Below are 22,101 nucleotides of genomic sequence, written 5' to 3' on the forward strand. Positions count from 1 at the left end.
ATTTGAGCCAGGTCTTTAATTTTGTTTGTTTGTTTGTTTGTTTGTTTGTTTTGTTTTTTTTTGGGGGGGGGGGGGGCATGATTTCAATATCCTACGTGCTCAATAATAATGATGAATTTAAAATGAAACATGCTAGTATAATTAAAGAAAATATACGAGTAAACAATAAACAAAATAAAAAAGGAAATTAAAATAAATATTGGAATTAATTTGTAATCCTTAATTTTATGTTAGAAAGTATAAGTACGTCACAATATTATTTATTTCACCCATTTCATTGATCACGCAAGTGGTGTCAATGAAAAACACAGATTTTTCCCCATAAATATATGTCTTAGTATATATACGGGTGGAATGGGCTGATTCACGCGTTTTCAATGTGTTATGTATAAACATCTCAAGTGAAGTAGCCTCCTATGCCCTGAAAAAGAATAGTTCCTGACAAAAAAAAACCTTTATTTACTTACAAAGTACATAAAATTTACTAGACACATGTATCAAAGTTGTAAAAATAGGCTGCCCCCCCCCCCCAAAAAAAATTCTCAAAAGAAATAAAAATTAATTTTATATGCATGGAACAATTAACATCTTGACTTGTCGATAACCGTGGTGTAATACCTGAAATATGTAGGGTATGGTATTAGAATAATTGCTCATATTAAAGGAAATTAATGCTATAATTATCGATAACATCCGAAGAAAATAATTGTATAAGTAAATATTTTTATAAGATCCACCTCTCTAAGATTCTGCTGTACTGTCCAGACAACTCTAGAAATTTTACACCATGACTGTACCGGTGCCTGATTAACAGCATCCACGACTGTACCTGTCCAGTACACACATTTTATTCTATATCCATGACTGTACCAGTGCTTATAAACAACATCCATGACTGTATACTTGTGAGTTATAAACAACATCCCTGACTGTACCTGTGCAGTATACACATCTAACTCTACATCCATGACTGTACCTGTGCCTTATAAACAACATCCACGACTGTACCTGTCCTGTACACACACTTTATTCTACATCCATGACTGTACCTGTACCTTATAAACAACATCCACGACTGTACTTGTGCAGTATACACATCTTACTCTACATCCATGACTGTACCTGTGCCTTATAAACAAAATCCTCGACTGTACCTGTCCAGTACACACACTTTATTCTACATTCATGACTGTACCTGTGCCTTATAAACAACATCCACGACTGCATCTGTCCAGTATACACATCTAACTCTATATCCATGACTGTACCTGTGCCTTATAAACAACATCCATGACTGTACCTGTGCCTTATAAACAACATCCACGACTGTACCTGTCCAGTACACACACTTTATTCTACATCCATGAGTGTACTTGTGCCTTATAAACAACATCCACGACTGTACCTGTGCAGTATACACATCTTACTCTACATCCCTGTCTGTACCTGTGCTTTATAAACAACACCCATGACTGTACCTGTCTAATACACACACTTTTTTCTACATCCCTGAATGTACCTGTACATTATAAACAACATCCACGACTGTACCTGTGCAGTATACACATCTTACTCTACATCCCTGACTGTACCTGTGCCTTATAAACAACACCCACGAGTGTACCTGTGCAGTAACACACTTTATTCTACATCCATGACTGTACCTGTGCCTTATAAACAACATCCACGACTGTACCTATCCAATACATGCACTTTATTCTACATCCATGAGTGTACTTGTGCCTTATAAAGAACATCCACGACTGTACCTGTCCAGTATACACATCTTACTCTACATCCATGACTGTACCTGTGCTTATAAACAACATCCACGACTGTACCTGTGCAGTACACACACTTCATTCTACATCCATGAGTGTACTTGTGCCTTATAAATAGAGATGTCAATTTTATTCGGACAGCTTAGTCGAATAGTCGGAGGCTTTAGTCGAACGATAGTCGAATATTCGTTGAAATTTAATTAATCAAATTAATTTAATTTTTCATGTCATTTTCACTATTTGTCTTTTATAGACTAGTTGTACAATATTTAACATACGCTATCACCATTTTACAACGAATTTCTGAATCGTAAACATTTACCTGGTACAATAAATACTGTACATCTACATTTATCCAATGCATTTGATTTCAAAATTAATGTAATATTTACTGTACATTTTAGCTAAATGCAGGATATCAAACGCTCGCATTTGTCCTTCTTTTCATAATGATAGTACATGTAACCGTTAATTGAAGCCATTTCTACCTGTCGTGTCAGTGACCTTTGACAGGTAAACAATTAAAGCGTACCTCTTATAAAAACAGAGAGAGAGAGAGCTTGCGATAAATTTTGATTGTGAGATTTTGTGCAAATAATCAATACAATCTTAAAATGACTGCATGATATTAATATCAGAAAGAAACACCATTTAATTACGCTCATAACTGTCCCTCAATTTACATGCATTTACAATTCTGTAACAACTTTTTAATTATTCTTTATGAATTGTTGCATTACGTCAGATCAAATAATTCTTGAACGTCCTCTCCATTTACAACAACAAGAGGTAGACAATCCTTGATAATCATGTTTGTGATAACATTATTTTTCTTTCCGACTCTGCTTTTTTGGCATTTTTGCGGAGAACTTACTTAAGAAAAGTTTCACTTGAAGACTGTGTTTACTTAAATGTATGTTTGACGGATTCGGCATATGATACATCATATTTGATTTTCCACTGCAGAATACAAGTTCAGTTTCATATAACCTTGAAAACGTACTTTTAACTGTTTTTTCCATCCTGACATCTTTTAAAGTATGACAAAACCGTAGATTTTGGAGGCATATTTGCCGAACATCAACCGACATACAGATAATTTCATTTGAACAGTTAAACCATACCCTGAGTTTTACTTACGAGAATATTGATATGTATATAAATGAAATGGGCGAATCCAAGTTTATTACCTTGAATTAAAAATTACTTTTATAGGTAACACATTTTTTACGAATAACCGACTAAAGAAATTTTAGTCGATAGTCGGTATGATCGAACGATAGTCGAGTACTCGAATATTCGTTGACATCCCTACTTATAAACAACATCCACGACTGTACCTGTGCAGTATACACATCTAACTCTACATCCATGACTGTACCTGTGCCTTATAAACAACATCCACGACTGTACCTGTGCAGTATACACATCTTACTCTACATCCATGACTGTACCTGTGCCTTATAAACAACATCCACGACTGTACCTGTGCAGTATACACATCTAACTCTACATCCATGACTGTACCTGTGCCTTATAAACAACATCCATGACTGTACCTGTGCCTTTTAAACAACATCCACGATTGTACCTGTCCAATACACACACTTTATTCTACATCCATGAGTGTACTTGTGCCTTATAAACAACATCCATGACTGTACCTGTCCAATACACACACTTTTTTCTACATCCCTGATTGTACCTGTACCTTATAAACAACATCCACGACTGTACCTGTCCAGTATACACATCTTACTCTACATCCATGACTGTACCTGTGTCTTATAAGCAACATCCACGAGTGTACCTGTCCAGTACACACACTTTATTCTACATCCCTGACTGTACTTGTGCCTTATAAACAACATCCCTGACTGCACCTGTGCGGTATACACATCTAACTCTACATCCCTGACTGTACCTGTGCCTTATAAACAACATCCACGACTGTACCTGTCCAGTACACACACTTTATTCTACTTCCATGACTGCATCTTTGCGTCAGGCCCGTAGAAAGCAATTTCAGTTTGGGGGGGGGGGGGGGCACAGCCATACATTTTTCAGTTGACGTTGAGGGGGCACTACCAAAAATTTCCTGACAAGCAAAAGCAAAAAAAAAAAAAAACAAAAAAAACAAAAAAAAAAAAAAAAAAAAAAAAAAAAAACATTAACTACCAAAATTCCTTTACAAGCCAAAAAAAAAAGGTCATCAGACTTTTTTATTGAGGGGGCACAAGCACACATTATCTATGTTTACTATAGTAATCTATATATCGGCAAAATTATTGGGGGGCACGCCCCCCCCCCCCCCCGTGCCCCCCAGTTCCTACGGTCATGTGCGTTGTTAACAACATCCAAGAAAAGTTACTCAAGGCTCTACTAAAAGTTTGTTCTTTTGTCGTTTGTGACCCGAACCCCCACCCCGAATGCAACCCCCACCCCGTAAAAAAAAATGAATTATATGCCTGCAAGAAAGCGTGGGATTTAGACTTTTGTTTTTAAAGGTGCTTAGACACAGATTTGAAGTCAATATTTTCTCAATTTTTCTGTATAATATCACGACTTATATTTTGCAATAGCATTTCACACGAAAATATAATTAAAAACTTAAAAAATTTTATCTGGAAATTATTGGAACTACGAATTCCTGGACGCGTTTGATTAACACATCCTTGCACTTTCACAAATTTCATCTTTATCCTTAATATTTAAGAAGAGAAGCTATTTTGTTGTGTATTAATGAAAAACATTACATCTATAATCCTGAAAATTCAGAGTAGAAATGTGCGAAAGCAAACCCCCTCACTAATATCGTTAGCGCGTGCTCAGTGTTGTGTACAGAGTTTAACAAATTGAATACACCCGTAAACTATTTTTGTAAACAGGGCACGAGCTCTGTTATTGTTAATGTTTACGATTCACCAGGTGTTTTCAATTGTTAAAGTCTGCACACACCACTGAGCACGGACTGACAATACTGTGAGTGGGTTTTGCTTTCGAACATTTCGACTCTGAATTTTCTGGATTATAGTTTTAATATTTTTCATTAATACACAACAAAATTGCCATCTTTTCTTAAGTTTTAAGAATAAAATTAAAAGTTGTGAAAATGCAAGGATGTGTCAATCAAACGCGTCCAGAAATTTGAAGTTTCAATAACTTCGAGATGAAATAAGATTTTTATTATATTTTAGTATGAAATGCTATAGCAACATATAAGTCATGAAATTATACAGAAAATTTGAGAAAATATTAACTTCAAATCTGTGTCCAAGCACCTTTAAGAGGTAATACTACTTCTTTCGATATACTCCATCGTCGCCTTCACAACTTCTGCCAAGTTTTATTATTATTGTAGAAGAGTTTATAAGTAATGGATTAATTATTTTAAAACCAGTGTCAAAAAGTTAACTGCTCATTTAAAACTCTTCTCATAAAGAGGGGGAAGGGTTAGACAATTTTATAAATTGAAATCGGGCTTTAAACATAACGAGTGAACCAGATTTTCAAATACTCATGGAAATGGATAAATAACCATCAAATCTCTCCGTATGTTTAACTTATGTAAAAGTCAACTGAAATATTAGATTCATTGGCAATAAAATGACTATTTTGCTGCTTTTAGTCTGTATACATATGTTCTACACCCTCATCCCCCCCCCCCCAACAACCCACTCCCCTGAAACAACAAACAATTGGTATAAATTTGAATTTATGAAATAACAATTCAAAATACTTGAAAAAGGAATTGGTGTTTCAGTGAGGGGGGGGGGGGGGGATAAAAATATTTTCCGTTGATTTCTATTGAGATGAAGTTTTACAAAAATTATAGACTTATCTCCCTTTGTTTTCCAAAATAAGTTATGTTTTTTGATAAAATTCACATAAATATTCGGTATATAAATATGAACAAGAGGCCCAAGGGCCTTAACGGTCACCTGAGTATAATGCAACAATTTAGAGGATCCATAGAGTATAAAATGAACTGAAAGGTGAAGCTTTGTTGCCCAAAAGCAAGAAAAATAGGGTGATCAGGATCAACAAAATAATTAATCTGGTATTCATTAACAGTTCATAAATTAGGGATAAAAATATTTTCCGTTGATTTCTATTGAGATGAAGTTTTACAAAAATTATAGACTTATCTCCCTTTGTTTTCCAAAATAAGTTATGTTTTTTGATAAAATTCACATAAATATTCGGTATATAAATATGAACAAGAGGCCCAAGGGCCTGAGTATAATGCAACAATTTAGAGGATCCATAGAGTATAAAATGAACTGAAAGGTGAAGCTTTGTTGCCCAAAAGCAAGAAAAATAGGGTGATCAGGATCAACAAAATAATTAATCTAGTATTCATTAACAGTTCATAAATTAGGTTCTAATCTGTTCCCCATTTAGCACTACCACCATAGAGTATATAAACAAACTATCAGTGCTTCTATACTATTTTAATTCCTAGCTGAGATCTCTTACATTGGCCTCTCTTGGTCTTTGATGAACATTTAAAAAGACAAGTTATTTTTGTCTCATTTTTATTTATCTATTACTTACAAGTCTACCTGATCATTAAAACTATGAAAGTACTTTTTGTATTATACAATAAAAATTCTTGCATAATTTTCTTATTCTTTTAACCTTTTAAGTACATTATTTACAGTGATTAATTATCAAAAGTAAATGGCAAAGGGGAATAACTCTTCTCAGTAGAATACAAATTAATATATGGCAGGACCAGAACACTTGACCAAATGGTCCAGATGTTCAACAATCTGGTAAAAATACTCTTCCTTATTAAAACTTTTACTCTTTTTGCCCCTGATATGCCCAGGTGCAGAGAAGATTTTTAAACAAATAATGCATTTTTATTACAGATTCACTATATTATCAATAGAGCACCCCCCCCCACCCCCCCACCCCCACCCCCCCAGCGAGAAACACCAGAGCCTCTCACCCTGGGGCCAGAAGTTTGCCCATCATAAGTAATCGTTTATCTGCTTAACACTAAGAGCAGACAGGATTATTTAATAGAATTAATGCATTTTCACTATATTATCAAGAGCCCCACCCTTACACCAGCACATCTGACCCAGGGGTCATGCAATTCACTACTCTGGAAGAAGCACTCTTGCTCATCATAACTATACACTTAGCTTCTTTGCTTTTATACCAGGAGCAGAAAAGAATATTTTCAAAGAAATTTTGCTTTTTCAGTATATAATCAATAGAGCCCCCCCCCCCTCCTTTTTCACCAGAACCCTTGACCCTGGGGCCATGAAATTCACAATTTTGGAAGAGGCATCCTTGCGTATCATAACAGTGTACTTAATTTGTTAAAATAATACCCAGGGGCAGAGAAGAAGATTATCAAAGAAATAATTCACTTTCACTTTATGATATATATAGCCCCGCCCTAGCACCCCTGACCCTGGGGCCATGAATTTCACAATTTTGGTAGAGTCACCCTTGCTTATCATAACTATGTATTCAATTTGTTTCAATAATACCCAGGAGCAGTATTGAATTTCCATGAATTTCACAGTTTTTGTAGAGGGCTCAATGCTTATTACAATCATGCCAACAGTTTGACTGCTTGATGTCCAGGAGTAAAGAAGAAGATTTTTTAAAGATAGCACTAATTTTGATGGTTTTAGCCCCACCCCTCAGGCCCCAGGGTGGCAGGGACCATGAAATTCATAATTTTGTACCCCTTCACCCATTGATGCTATATGCCAAAATTGGTTGAAATTGGTTCAGTGGTTCAAGAGAAGCTGAAAATGATCAAAAGTTTACGACCGACGGACGACGCACGACGGACGACAACGGACGAAAAAAGATAGCAATAGGTCACCTGAGTGACTCAGGTGACCTAAAAAATCATTCCAATATGTCAACTTTCTAAATTAACTCTGCGATAGGTGGCAGAATTGTACTATCATTCTTGCTATCATATGGTTTATTCAAGCATGCGTATTAAAGCTATTGAGACAAGCTTTCGCATTAGCAATACTAGTCCCCTACCGGCAAGTGTAATCATTGAAGCGGAACATAATCATAATGCAAACTTGATCTGTAACTCATCAAGATACACTCACATAACTCAATATCTGCAAACGTTTGGAAAAAAAGTGTGGAAAACCCTTAAAAATTAATAAGGTTGTAATTCCCTCAAAAATCAATGAAGCGGAACGAAATAAAAAACTTGATCTGTAACTCATCAATACACACTAACGTACCAAAATCAGCTTAATATCTGCAAGCGTTTAGAAAAAAGTGCGGAAAACCAAGTGGGACAGAGTGACAGAGGGACAGCTAGGCGGACAGACAGACAGACAGACAGACGGACGGACAGACTCAGAGGAAACCTATCGTCCCCTCCGGTTTCAATTTATTTTATTAATCCCCTACCGGTCAAACCGGAGGGGACTATAGGTTTCCTCTGAGTATGTCCGTCCGTCTGTCGGTCTGTCTGTCAGTCTGTTCCACTTGGTTTTCCGCACTTTTTTTCTAAACGCTTGCAGATATTGAGCTGATTTTTGGCATGTGAGTGTATCTTGATGAGTTACAGATCAAGTTTGCATTTCGTACTGCTTCAGTGCTTTTTGGCGGAATTACGACATTTTCATTGTTTCAGGGTTTTCCGCAATTTTTTTTCTAAACGCTTGCAGATATTGAGCTGATTTTTGGTTAGTGACTTTACCTTGATGAGTTATAGATGAAGTTTGCATTTCGTTACGCTTCATTGATTTTTGACGGAATTATGGCATTTTCAATTTTTAACGGGAACCAGATTACACTTGCCGGTAGGGGACTAGTATTGCTAATGCAATACTGGTTGCAGAACAGTATTAAATTTTGCTATATATTCTTACCAGAAATGCGCAACTTTGAGTAGGTGGTATTAAGGTAAGGTTTGCGACACCCTCCAAATTTTATTTTTTTAAAATTGTATATATGTCATACATCAATTTGTTTGGGAAGAATAGTTTCATCAATTAACACGATTTTAAAAGATATTGCCCGTCCCGTTTTTTGAGTAGAAGACGCCAAATTTGAGGTATTTGACGCTTTACATGTTTAATTATTTTCAATGAAAAAAAATTGATTTATTTTATGTATTATCGTATTAAAATAATCAAAATGGCATGATTTAATATATTTTATGCTTAATTTATCTTAAATTTATATTTCTGTTATTTAAAATGTAAAAATTTGGGTAAAAAAAGAGGTTTTTATCAATTTTCCATAATAAAGTGAAACCGTTGCCATGGCAACAAACAAGTAAAATCACCACTATCCATATCTTCCGATTCCACGAAAATCCAAGAAATTGTTAACTGGATCATTTTCATTACAATGAACTAAAAAAATATGTATGTCCCCAATACCGTTTCCATGGAAACAGAGGTTATATAATGGGTTTTGTACATAAAATCAGACTTTTTCTGCATTTTAAGGTAAACATTAATACGATTTTGAGAAAGTGTACTCATCATACTAGATTTTATATGAAATTTTTTTTTGGCAGAAAATTGACCACAATAACATTCCTTCTATGCTACTAAATAATCAGTTCATGGAAAGACTCTTGGTATACATATCCTACTTAAAGCACCTTTACAATATTATTGATGAAATAGTCAATGGAATTATGTTTCAACACCTTTTAGAATACATGTATTTATAACATACTTGAAGTGTATACATGTAAATGTATTTGTTCATCATGGTTTCTTAGTATGCTGCTGTTGGAAAACAAGTTTAAGTACAAACCAATAAAAGCTTTTTGACCTCATGTTGATTTAATCATTCCAAAAGATTTTATCTACTTGTATTATTTTCTAGACATCCTTAGCTAATGTCTACTCATCTATGACTGGTGAGGCTTTACATCCTATCATCTGAGTGAAATGTTGCACTCATTGTTTCTAGGTAGCTGCTATCTTAACAGCAGTAACATATATCTACATATCAATCATTTTATTAGTTTGTTCATTTGTTTGTTTAACACTTTTTCACTCATATTGAGACGCCACCACTTGCCAGTGGAGGGCTGCAAATTTAGACAGTACTCGACACTTATGGCCTTTGATCAGTGAGGGATCTTTTCCGTGTCAGCAAATACTGCAATACGGGACTTTGGTTTATATGGTCTCATCCGAAGGACCAGTCTCCAAGTCCCGCAGTGGGATTCGAACCTGCAATGCAAGGATCAACTCCTTCCTCTGTGATTCTAGAGCAAACCCTCTAACCACTGCACCATGAGGGCGACTTTGATCAGTTCCAGATTCTGGATAAATGCAGCTGTATGTAAGAAAACAATAACATTGGATTTCAAGTTACAAATTCATATTTTAATGAGTTTTCAATGCAAGTACTTCCAATATTAGTCAAATTGTAAAATTCTGCAAAGTTATTACACTGTCATGAATACTAACAATGCCATAATGACACAGATACATATTCTGTCCATTATCTATGGATATTCTGCTACAACAATTTACATGAAATTTTACAAACACTTTTTGAATGCTACATAGAAACTTGTAAAGCAGACATATACCACCTTCAACTAATACATCTGATGCACACATTCATTTTACTGAATACAACTTACAAGTTCAAAGACGGAGAAGCAATGTACTGTAATCATCTCAGACTTATTTTTTTTTAATATAAGGAAAACACTAGATAGAATGTTGTTGTGGAATCATTGTTTCCATGGATAACATTTATTGGGTAACTAGTCTCCTCCAAATCCTGGGCCACTGGTATTCGCATATCTGGTTCCACTGTCCTCGACCAACTTTCTTGAACATTCATGAGCTGGAATATAATGGTCTTTACTATGATAGATGGCACAGATCTTCTAAGCAAGAATCGAAGTACTTTTTTCTGAATCTTTTCCAATTAATGATCCATTATCTGAAATTGTGTGTTTATTTTCATATATTGAAAGGAATGATAAAAAAGATGAAATGAATGAATTTCCAACATACTCACTTTATAACTAATAATGGTACAACTGTTATAAAAATATATGTATACATTTCTACAGATTGAATTAGATGAATGCAATCATATAAGCTTGATGAGTGAATTTTCTAAAACACACCCTAAGATTATTCATAAATAGTCATGCATAATCTGGATCTCTTTTTATTTAAAAAATTAGATACTAATAAAAATAGAACTTCATTCACAGAAAGTATTCCCAGGCCCTCACTAAAACCATTCAATCTAAATCAAAACTATCCACATGGCCGTAGGAACCGATGGGGGCTGGGGGGAGCCCCTGCCCCCAATAATTTTGCCGATATATTGAATACTATAGAAAACATAGCTACTGTATGCTTGTGCCCCCTTAATAATAACGTCCGATGACCTTTTTGGGTTTCGTTGTGCCCCCCCCCCCCCCCACACCCCCAAGCTTGGTGAGGAAAAAATAAATACAAACTGTACTTTAGAAAAGCTTACTGTATTATGTCATAATTCCAACCTGTGTTTTGACTAAAATAACTAATCATTTATGTAATGTAATATTATTTCTATATGTTTCAGGTATCAGTCATCCTTAGTTAATTAAAGAGTTACTCATTGGATGATGGTTATCATTTATGACTGATACCAGTTCTACACAATTTGACAATTTTGGTACAAAAGACGATCTATACTCCCCAACATGCCAACGTTAGAGTGCCCTGTATTTGGATGTGAGTGGCAGTCTCAGGACCTGGATGCAGCTTTTGCCGCAGCGATGACGGCAGCCCTCCAGATCCACGATAGAACTGTTCACCAGCCACAGGCCCAGCCAGCAGCTGCCGCAGCTCCCAAACTGAAGTTGGACCCACCCACCATAGCTGCTGGATGTGACCCAGACCAGTGGTCAGCGTTCACTCGACAATGGGAGATGTACAAGGTGGGTATGGCCATTGCCCAAAACGTCATACCCACTGCTCTGTTCTACTGCTGTGACTCAGACCTTCGGACCGACGTCATGCGTGACCAACGAGGTAACATCACAGACATGCCAGAGGCAGACCTGATGAATGTCATTAAACGGCTTGCTGTGAAGGATGAGAGCACATTGGTACAACGCATTAAGCTCAGTAAGATGACACAAGCACCTGGTACCAGCATCAGAACGTTTTTAGCCAGTCTCCGAGGTCAGGCGTCTCTCTGTCAGTACAAGGCCACACGCAAGGAGGAAGGGTGTAACCACATTTACGACTACAGTGATGAGATCATAAAGGACAATCTGGTTAGAGGAATTGCAGACCCTGAAATTTTGTCTGACCTGCTTGGTGATCCTAAGACAGACAGAACCTTGGAAGAGACTGTTTCCTTCATAGCACAGAAGGAACAAGGCAAAGTTACACGGAGTGCAGTTGGAGATTCAGCCGGTGCGATGTCGACAACGACCCATAGCCAAAAATCAGTACAAGGACCTGGAGGCAAGTGCTGGGCATGTGGTGGACCTGCCCACGGACAAAGAAACGATCGTCAAGCCAGACAAAGAAGTTGCGAGGCCTGGACATCTACATGTGCCAAGTGTAAAGTTAAGGGTCATTATACCAAGTCATGCAGCAAGTGTTCAACGTGTGGTGCCTGGGGACATCGTGATTCATCGTCAAGGGCTTGTACACAGGGACGAGGACAGAAACTCCGCAGTCAGGGACCATCACAGGAACCGACGATAGATGCTGACGACAAGGTTGGTTATGTCTACGACCAGCTATGTACCACATCAGAACAATATCAGAATACAGCACGTCTTGAACATCACATCTTCGAAGGAAAATGGATAGCTAGGCCGTCCAAACCTCATCCGATGCTACTGGTTAATATGACACCTTTGGCCGAGGACCATGCGTCATTTGGACATCCCATCAAAGATGTTACAAGGCTCAAAACGATACAACTGCCCATGGTAGCTGACACCGGATGCCAGAGTACGATAATCCCATTACAGACAGCCAACAACCTGGGAATTACCAGAAAGGACCTAATTCCAGTAAAGCTCGTTATGCGAGGTGCCATCAAAGAAAACCTCGGGGTTATTGGAGCGGTTGCAGTTGATGTGAGGGTCAGAGATGGTTCCAAATCTACACGCATATTATGTTATGTATCTGATGTCATGGAAAAAGCTTTCATCTGCAGGGAGGCACTGGTTTCTCTTGGAATAATTCATGCAGACTTCCCAAACCATCCCGTAGACACATCAGAGAGTTTTGCTTCTGTAGAAGATGAGACTACCTGCTCCTGTCCCAGACGTCAGCCTAATCCACCTCCACTACCAACAACACTACCACCAGGCTTGGACGCTACTGAAGAAAATGTGGATGCATTAAAGGAATGGCTACTTGATTACTACAGTGCTACAACTTTTAACGTATGTGAACATCAACCTTTACCGCTGATGAACTGTGAGCCCCTAAAGCTTCACATAGATCCTGATGCCAGACCAGTTGCTGTTCACAAGCCATCACTGGCACCCATCCATTGGCAGGATAAAGTCTATGCTGACCTGGAGAGAGACGTGAGGATTGGAGTCTTGGAGAAAGTTAGCCAGAATACCCCTACAACATGGTGTTCCAGGATGGTAGTTACAGGTAAAGCTGATGGTACGCCCAGAAGGACGGTAGATCTTCAACCACAAAACCGTCACTCCGTACGCCAGACCCATCATGTACCGAGTCCGTTTCATCTAGCAGACAGGGTACCTCAAGGTATGAAGAAGATCGTTACTGACGCTTGGAATGGATACCACTCTGTACCTATTCGAGAGGAGGACCGTCACTTTACCACTTTTATCACACCAAGGGGACGGTACAGATACAAGGTAGCTCCACAGGGATTTATGGCCAGCGGAGATGCTTACAACCAACGATTTGATGCTGTCATTACGGACTTCAAGAACAAGGTCAAATGCGTGGATGACACTTGTATGTGGGCAGATTCTGTTAAAGCAGCATTCTTCCAGACGTGCGAATGGTTAGACCTCTGTGCTCGGAATGGTATTACCCTCAACCCGAAGAAGTTCCAGTTTGCTCAAGATATTGTAGATTTTGCTGGACTCACAATTACTCCTACAAATATACGACCAAGCACAAAGTTCCTAGATGCAATCAGCAACTTTCCCACACCATCCGACATTACCGGTGCAAGAGCATGGTTTGGATTGGTCAACCAAGGGGCCTACGCGTTTGCTATGACTAAACAGATGAAACCGTTCCGAGCTCTATTGAAACCATCTACACCGTTCCATTGGACGGATGAGCTAGATGAACTATTTACAAAGTCCAAAGAGGTCATTATCCAGGAGATGAAGGAAGGTGTTCGTCTGTTTGACCCAGCACGCATGACCTGTCTAGCCACAGACTGGTCCATTGATGGTATTGGCTTCTTCATGATGCAGAAGTATTGCAGCTGTGCCAGTAAGACCCCAGCATGCTGTAATGACGGATGGAAGCTTTGTTTGGTCGGCAGTAGATTCACCCACCCAGCAGAAAGTAGATACGCTCCAATCGAAGGCGAAGCCTTGGCTGTTGTGTACGCACTCCACCAGACAAGATACTATGTGCTCGGATGCGAAGATCTCATTGTCGCCACTGACCATAAACCACTACTCCAGATATTGAACGACCGATCACTCACTGAGATAGATGACAGACGTCTCCTTAACCTGAAAGAAAAGACCCTTGGATACAAGTTTACGGTGGTTCGTGTACCTGGGAAGAAGAACCTTGGTCCGGATGCAGCTTCCAGACACCCAGCTTGCCCCCCAGATCGACTGGTATTACCTGGTGATGCCACAGTAGACAAGTCCCTTGACAGTTGCTCTGCCAGTTGCCGTGATACATCCACCAGTTTCGGCCTATCTACTGAGTATCGAGATCAAGCTGATGATACCTCCACAGTTGCTGCCGCTACAACTGCATTAAATGCCAACATCATGGTTGTAACTTGGGATATGGTACGTGAAGCCACAGCATCAGATCCTACGTATATTAGCCTGCTTCAGCAGATAGAAGAAGGGTTCCCAGAGGATTATAGGGATTTGCCACTGGAGTTGCGCCCATTTCATCGTTTTTCTGGCAGTCTATGCTCTGTTGATGGTGTGGTTCTCTTGGGACAGCGTATAGTCATTCCACCTGCCTTACGTAAACCAGTACTCAATGCACTTCATGCAGCACACCAAGGAGTCTCGTCGATGCGTGCCAGAGCCCTGGACTCGGTGTATTGGCCAGATATCACGGTGGATATTGCCAGGACGAGGGACCAGTGTGGACATTGTCACCAGATGGCTAAGTCAAACCCCATGCAGCCACCTACTGATATAGTTCCTCCTGAATATCCTTTCCAGAAGATCTGCAGCGACTACTTCACCTACAACAGTAAGGATTATGTTGTCGTTGTGGACAGCTACTCCAACTGGCCCATGGTATACAGATCGGAGTCTGGAGCGGATGGACTGGTGAAGCGCCTTCGTGAGACGTTTGTCACATTTGGTATCCCAGAGGAATTAACATCAGATGGAGGTCCTCAGTATACAGCTGGAAAGACACAGGAATTCCTGAAAGCCTGGGGAGTCAGACATAGAATCTCATCAGTTGCAAATCCACATGCCAACTGCAGAGCTGAAGTTGCAGTGAAGATGGTAAAACGTATGCTTGCGGACAACATCACAGCCAATGGTTCCTTAGACGTGGATAAGTTTCAGAGGGCTTTACTTATATACAGGAACTCCATTGATCCAGAGACGAAGGCATCCCCAGCCTTGATCCTGTTTGGTCGTCCGATCAGAGATGCCGTACCAATCGTAATGGGTAGATATTCGCCTCATGATACAGTGCAGGAAACTAATTTTGTTACAGCATCGATGCTGATTTGAATGCTTCCTTTGCTTGCTGATTTGAATGCTTCCTTTGCTTGCTGATTTAATGCTAGTAATCCTTATCCTGATGCTGTTTTATAATTAGGTCAATGCTACCGGAAGTAGCATCATGCTACCGGAAGTAGATAATGAATTTCAGCATTGCCGTTTAAAGCAATAAAAGTGCCTTTTACAATTATTTGATCATAATATCTCACTATGTATCAATAATGTGAATATTTGACCAACATTCTTTCTTTCTTTTTTGATTTTTTACTGAATTAAAACTCATTGATTTTCTGATGCTAGTAGGATAATGCTGATTTTATGTAGGTCAATGCTGGTTTTATCCTTTGCTTGCTGATGCTGATCCTGTTAATGCTGTTTTTTAAATGCTGATGCTAGCTCGATCCTGATGCTACTAATGCTTATACTGATGCTGGTTTCTGTAACAAAATTAGTTCCCTGCACTGTACATGGAAGGAACTGATGTCGAGTAGAGAGTTAGCTCTTGCCAAACGCCACTCAAGAGAGCATGAAAGATGGAATGAGCATACCCATCAGCTACCACCACTGCAGGTTGGAGACCATGTGTATATCCAAAACTTAATGGGCAACCACCCAAGGAGATTGGAACGCACTGGAGTTGTTGTTGAGGTCCGCCAATACCACCAGTATGTGGTACGTGTAGATGGCACAGGAAGGGTTACGCTAAGAAATCGCCAGCATCTGAGGAAATTCACCCCGTTTAACAGCAATTCACCCAGTGCGATTTAAACGATGCCGAGAATGCCACAGCCTTCAGAAAAGACTGTTACAGATGGTTCATCCTCAACTCAGAAAACATTGACTCTAAATCCATTGAAATGTAGCACACCACAACCTTCGCATGTGACTCCCAGGGTGGATGGCCCTTCTGTTCCACCACCTGTTAACCATGGTTCACCTGCTACATCTGGAGAGGTCTCACCTGCAGTCGTGACCCCAAAATCAACCGCTAAGTCGCGTTTATCGCCAAGACGACTATTGACGGACAAGGACGAAGTCGCTCCTCCGACAGAACATGAAGACAAACCGAAGGTCACACGTTTACCCCGCGCTCTGGCTCGTCTTCAGCCGCACAATGCACCTGGAAAGAAAGAGTTGTTGACGCCTGGAAGACCACGCCGCAATACTAGACAGGATTCCATGGATTCTGCAGAGCATAACTGATTATTGGACAGTTCAATTGATCTTTAATTACTAGTGACTGAAGTACAGTTGTGATATGAAACATTCCGTAATTTGATATTTGATTTATACAGACCTTTTAAGTTTTATTAATGCCTAAAAAACTTGTCCCCGGGGGAGGAGATAACTAATCATTTATGTAATGTAATATTATTTCTATATGTTTCAGGTATCAGTCATCCTTAGTTAATTAAAGAGTTACTCATTGGATGATGGTTATCATTTATAAGAGAGTTAGAGCATTTTGATATTTGTTTACTGCATTCAAGATTGATATTTTTTTTATGGATTTGGGCTCTGGTCTTTTTTTTCAATGAGAACTAATTTTCAGTGAAAAAAAAACGTGTCAATCAATAATTCAAACAATTTCATAAAAAAAATGATGAAAATGCTTTCCTGATTCTATTAAAAAATTGAGAGAGAGAGAGAGAGAGAGAGATTTTAAAAAAGTGGGATGCATTGTGGGATTTTAGTCACATGCACCTAATCCGAGATTCGCTGCACATTTTACAATATACATGTAAACTGATAAAAGCAGGGTTTAGAGTCAGAGGAATCTCGGATTAACATGCACCCTGATCTGTTCATTCATTACTGTTTATGTTCGTTTAGGTCATTGACAACTTTCCGTAATTCGTAGTTGTAATACGCGATTATAAACCTCGAATACTTATTTTAAAATTAACAGTTAAATAATTACCTGTCTGATGCAACTATATCAAACTGTCAAATGCTCCGTGACTTCTATTCCCTGTTCGGAGTGCATACTGCATGCACCAGGCAGAGTGTAACAGGATGCTCCCACATCTATTCTTTCTTTCGTTCGTGATGTCATTTGACATGTTTAAATGAAGCGGTGAAGTGCATGATTTACAATCCATCTGATTCTTTGCTCCTGCTGATTTGAATAACCGTGCAACTTGCGCAGTTCAGAAAATAAACTTACTAGTCCTCTTTTATTGCGTCATCAATCGTGCATCACGCTAAAGTCTTACAATTGTCCGCTAAATTCTTCTGAGATTCCCGCACTTTAAATTGTTATACGATTTTCTACTGGAAATTTCCTTTGTTTATTCCCATCATGTTCATGTCATGGAGTTTGACAGACGAAATTCATTAGCGCTTGAATGCTTAGTATCGCTGGTTTAAATTTCGCCGGTTTCAAACGCTTAAGTGATTCATAAGAGTTATCTCCCTGTGATCGCAAACCTTACCTTAATTGAAAACAAACTTTTGAGAAGTTTCCTTTTCAGATCTTGTAAAACAATTCTTTATAAAGATTTTAGTACCAAAAAATACATAGCCATCCAGCAAGGCACGCAAGTTTGTTTCGGTCGAAGTCGAGCAGGTGCTTGAAAATCAAGTCCAGGACCTAATCACTCCCCACTCAAATACAGTATATAGAAAAATCAGCACGCCCTAAATTATAATGAATCTAGTCAATACAGGAAGTTTACATATTGTTTTTCATCTCATAAAAAAATTCAGCTCCAGTCTCGTGTTAAAATGCCCGAATCTGAAGGCAAGATTCAGGACTTATTTTGCGTCAGCCATGATTTGACGTGAACCTCAAGTGAAATACTGTTATGACACCTGCACTAGCTTGTTCTTGATGAAAGGGCAGATTACTCTATTTGCATAAATGTACCACAAAATTAGAACTCTTTAGTGTGCAGTGTATAGAGGGCTCTTAAGCACATGAAAAAAAATCCATCTTTTCCCTCATTTTCACCTCCTGTTTATGTTATGTTTCATCATTGGGTTATTTTTTAATTCTTTTGAATGCCATTTAAACATTGAATTGTGAAGTGTAGATACATGTAGTATTACATGTACTGCAATAATTATTTTCAATAGGTCTTTCTTTGTAAACACGATAAAATGCACTATTCCATCCTAAAATGTTTTCAACTATGAAAATATTTTTACATCTTCTGTGCTAACTCCAAAGTTGCGGGGTATTATTATCATAGTTTACAACTGATTATACGTCAAACGTATACGACAAATGTTTATTAAAATTAATTAAAATTTATAATAGTAATTGGCTATGAGTTGACTTATAGCTTTGACTTTTCCACCTGTTCACTGATGATTATTCGTGTCTCGAACTTGATTCTAATTCATTTTCATGGTCAAATTTTAAGAGTCAAAGACACACTTAAAGATCAAAATTTGTGAGTGAAATAAAATTGTTTAAGTATTGTTGTTTTTATGGTAGGATGGTCCAAATACAGTATACAATACGTACCTCTTAAACCCTGAGAAGTTCATTGTGTGTAAATCTTGATTATAAGGCATAGGTACAGTCATAGATGTAGTGTGTGTCATACACAGGTACAGTTGTGGATGTTGTTTATAAGGCACAGGTACAGTCATGGATGTAGAATAAAGTGTGTGTACTGGATGGGTACAGTCGTGGATGTTGTTTATAAGGCTCAGATACAGTCATGAATGTAGAGTTAGCTGTGTATACTAGACAGGTACAGTCGTAAATGTTGTTTATAAGGCACAGGTACAGTCATGAATGTAGAGTTAGCTGTGTATACTGGACAGGTACAGTCGTGGATGTTGTTTATAAGGCACAGGTACAGTCATGGATGTAGAATAAAGTGTGTGTAGTGGACAGGTACAGTCGTGGATGTTGTTTATAAGGCACAAGTACAGTCATGGATGTAGAATAAAGTGTGTGTATTGGACAGGTCCAGTCGTGGATGTTGTTTATAAGGCACAGGTACAGTCATGGATGTAATAAAGTGTGTATACTGGACAGGTACAGTCGTGGATGTTGTTTATAAGGCACAAGTACAGTCATGGATGTAGAGTTAGATGTGTATACTGCACAGGTACAGTCGTGGATGTTGTTTATAAGTAGGGATATTTTATATTACAAAATGGCATTGAAAATAAAGAACTAATTGAGCATTAGTGAAGGTTCAATGTATACACATGCAGTACCCGAGGAGGTTGGTTGGACAGAGAACAGGTGTTTAAACAAAAGGTGTTTATTACCAACTGGACCAGGTGTCAACAGCTGTGTATATAATGCATGTATACACACAGGGGTGGCTGCCTATCCCAGTAAATACCAACAGAGCTAGCTGATGTGTAAATAATATTCTCACAATACTCCCTCAACAAGGGGTCACAATATGCAACATGCACATATTATTAATTTTTATGAAACTTTCCATTTTTAATAGACCTGTGTTCAAATAATTTCATTCCTGGATATGCTTAGCCTATTGCTTTCTAATATCAATGAGTACTTTTTTCTGTTCATACATGCAAAAACAAGCAAAACAAAAACAAAACACACAGATTTTGATTGGCTAAAAATCTGTTTCTAAAATTACATTGGATAAACATCGTAATGTTTTCAGGGAAAATCAGACGTAAACAAGTTCTATCTACTTATGCAATATTTAAACACTGGAATTGAATTTTTAAACCCACTCATTTTTAAATTTTGTTCTCTCTGCGGGATTAGCACATACCATTTCATGGTTGAATTCGACTTTTCCACACGGCGAGCAGAGTTTTGACGCTGTTTACGGAGACTAAAGAAATAAAGACAAGCATGCCATATATGGTTGTGTAGATAAATTATCGTAGAAAACATAGGTATAAACAGTTTGTCAGTGTATTTCCTCTGAAAGTGTAAATGAGTGCGATTCTGGGGGGAGGGGGTACTCCGTGTAATTCGGAGTTAGATACCTTGTGTTATTATTATACTATAGGTTAAAAATTTATTACTGAAACAAGTGCCTGTGACTGCGGACCCTATACATGTACTTAATATTTTTAAATGAAGAATATGAAGAAACTCTGACATAAAACGATTCCTGGATATATAATCATAGTGCAACTCTCAAGTCAACATAAATGCAACAAGCATTCGGAGAGTATTGCTTTAGCAATACTAGTCCCCTACCGGCAAGTGTAATCTGGTTCCCGCTAAAAATTGAAAATGCCATAATTCCGTCAAAAATCATTGAAGCGGAACGAAATGCAAACTTGATCTATAAGTAATCAAGGTAAAGTCACATGCCAAAAATCAGCTCAATATCTGAAAGCGTTTAGAAGAAAATTGCGGAAAACCCTTAAAAATTGAAAAGGTCATAATTCCGTCAAAAATCAATGAAGCGGAACGAAATGCAAACTTGATCTGTAACTCATCAAGATACACTCACATACCAAAAATCAGCTCGATATCTGCAAGCTTTTAGGAAAAAAGTGCGGAAAACCAAGTGGGACAGACTGACAGACAGACAGAGGGACAGACGGACAGCTAGACGGACGGACAGACTCAGAGGAAACCTATAGTCCCCTCCGGTTTTACCGATAGGGGACTAATAAAAGCACTCTATATTGCTTTGTAAGCGCAAAATCATTTATTCAAGAATGCATCTCATCTTAATAAATACATAATTAAAATATCGACTTCGAACAATAATCGCAAAAATTACTTTGATTGACTGACCTTCTCTGTATTTGTCAAGAATCTATAAAATTAGGATTTACATTCTAGTCTTTTCTGTCAAAAGCTAATGTATAAATATGATATATATAGGCATATGAGGTTTTTATCTCTCTACGAGAAAAATAAAGTTTCGAAATCAATCATTTAATAAATGATGTTTTTTTCGGCGTATGATAAGGTTCTGAACACGGAATGCAAGATAAAAAAAATTAGTCCTTGTCTTGTCAATAAAAAAAGCATATCACTTAAATTTATGCCAAAGGCGTCAGAAGCAAATTAAAAGTGGGGTGGTTAATTGAAAGTGGGGGGGGGGGGGGGCTAAACCAACGAAAAAAGGTAAGCCCCAATTTTCAAAACATTAATAATATAAAATCAATATTATGTATATCTTTGCAAAAAAAGTGGGGGGCTAAGCCCCCCCCCCCCCAGCCCCCCGGTTCCGACGCCTGTGTGTGCATAATTCTGTTAGTACAATTTTGTTCGAAAAAGTATTAATGCATCAAAAGAACATTATAAGTGTTTCACATTTCTCCTATCTTTTCAAAATCAGAGTATCCTTCATCAACACAATTCCGGAATTATGAGATTTTTTCTAAAGATTTGTATTTAGACAGCCTAGAGTGTTTCCGGTGAAGTTCAGGCGTGTGTGTTTTGCTGCGAGTGCGATTGTCGTACACCTCCGTACCTAGGTAATATATCTCCTTGAATTTCAACATTATGTAGAGAAT

At 38.1% G+C, this 22,101-nt stretch overlaps 1 protein-coding gene across 1 annotated transcript in view; it reads right to left on the reverse strand.

Annotated features, from left to right (window-relative positions):
- LOC133172275 (protein-glutamine gamma-glutamyltransferase K-like) overlaps window positions 1-15,500 on the reverse strand; it is a 57,211-nt gene extending 41,711 nt beyond the window's left edge. The window contains exon 1 of the mRNA XM_061307131.1: window positions 15,496-15,500. The gene's annotated coding sequence lies outside the window, so the exon portion shown is untranslated. The remainder of the gene's footprint in view (window positions 1-15,495) is intronic.
- Between the last annotated feature and the right edge of the window lie 6,601 nt (window positions 15,501-22,101).

Source organism: Saccostrea echinata, unplaced genomic scaffold (assembly GCF_033153115.1).
Source record: "Saccostrea echinata isolate AGI-Se365-2 ecotype Australia unplaced genomic scaffold, CSIRO_AGI_Sech_v1 ptg000054l, whole genome shotgun sequence".
In the NCBI taxonomy this organism is placed as follows: domain Eukaryota; kingdom Metazoa; phylum Mollusca; class Bivalvia; order Ostreida; family Ostreidae; genus Saccostrea; species Saccostrea echinata.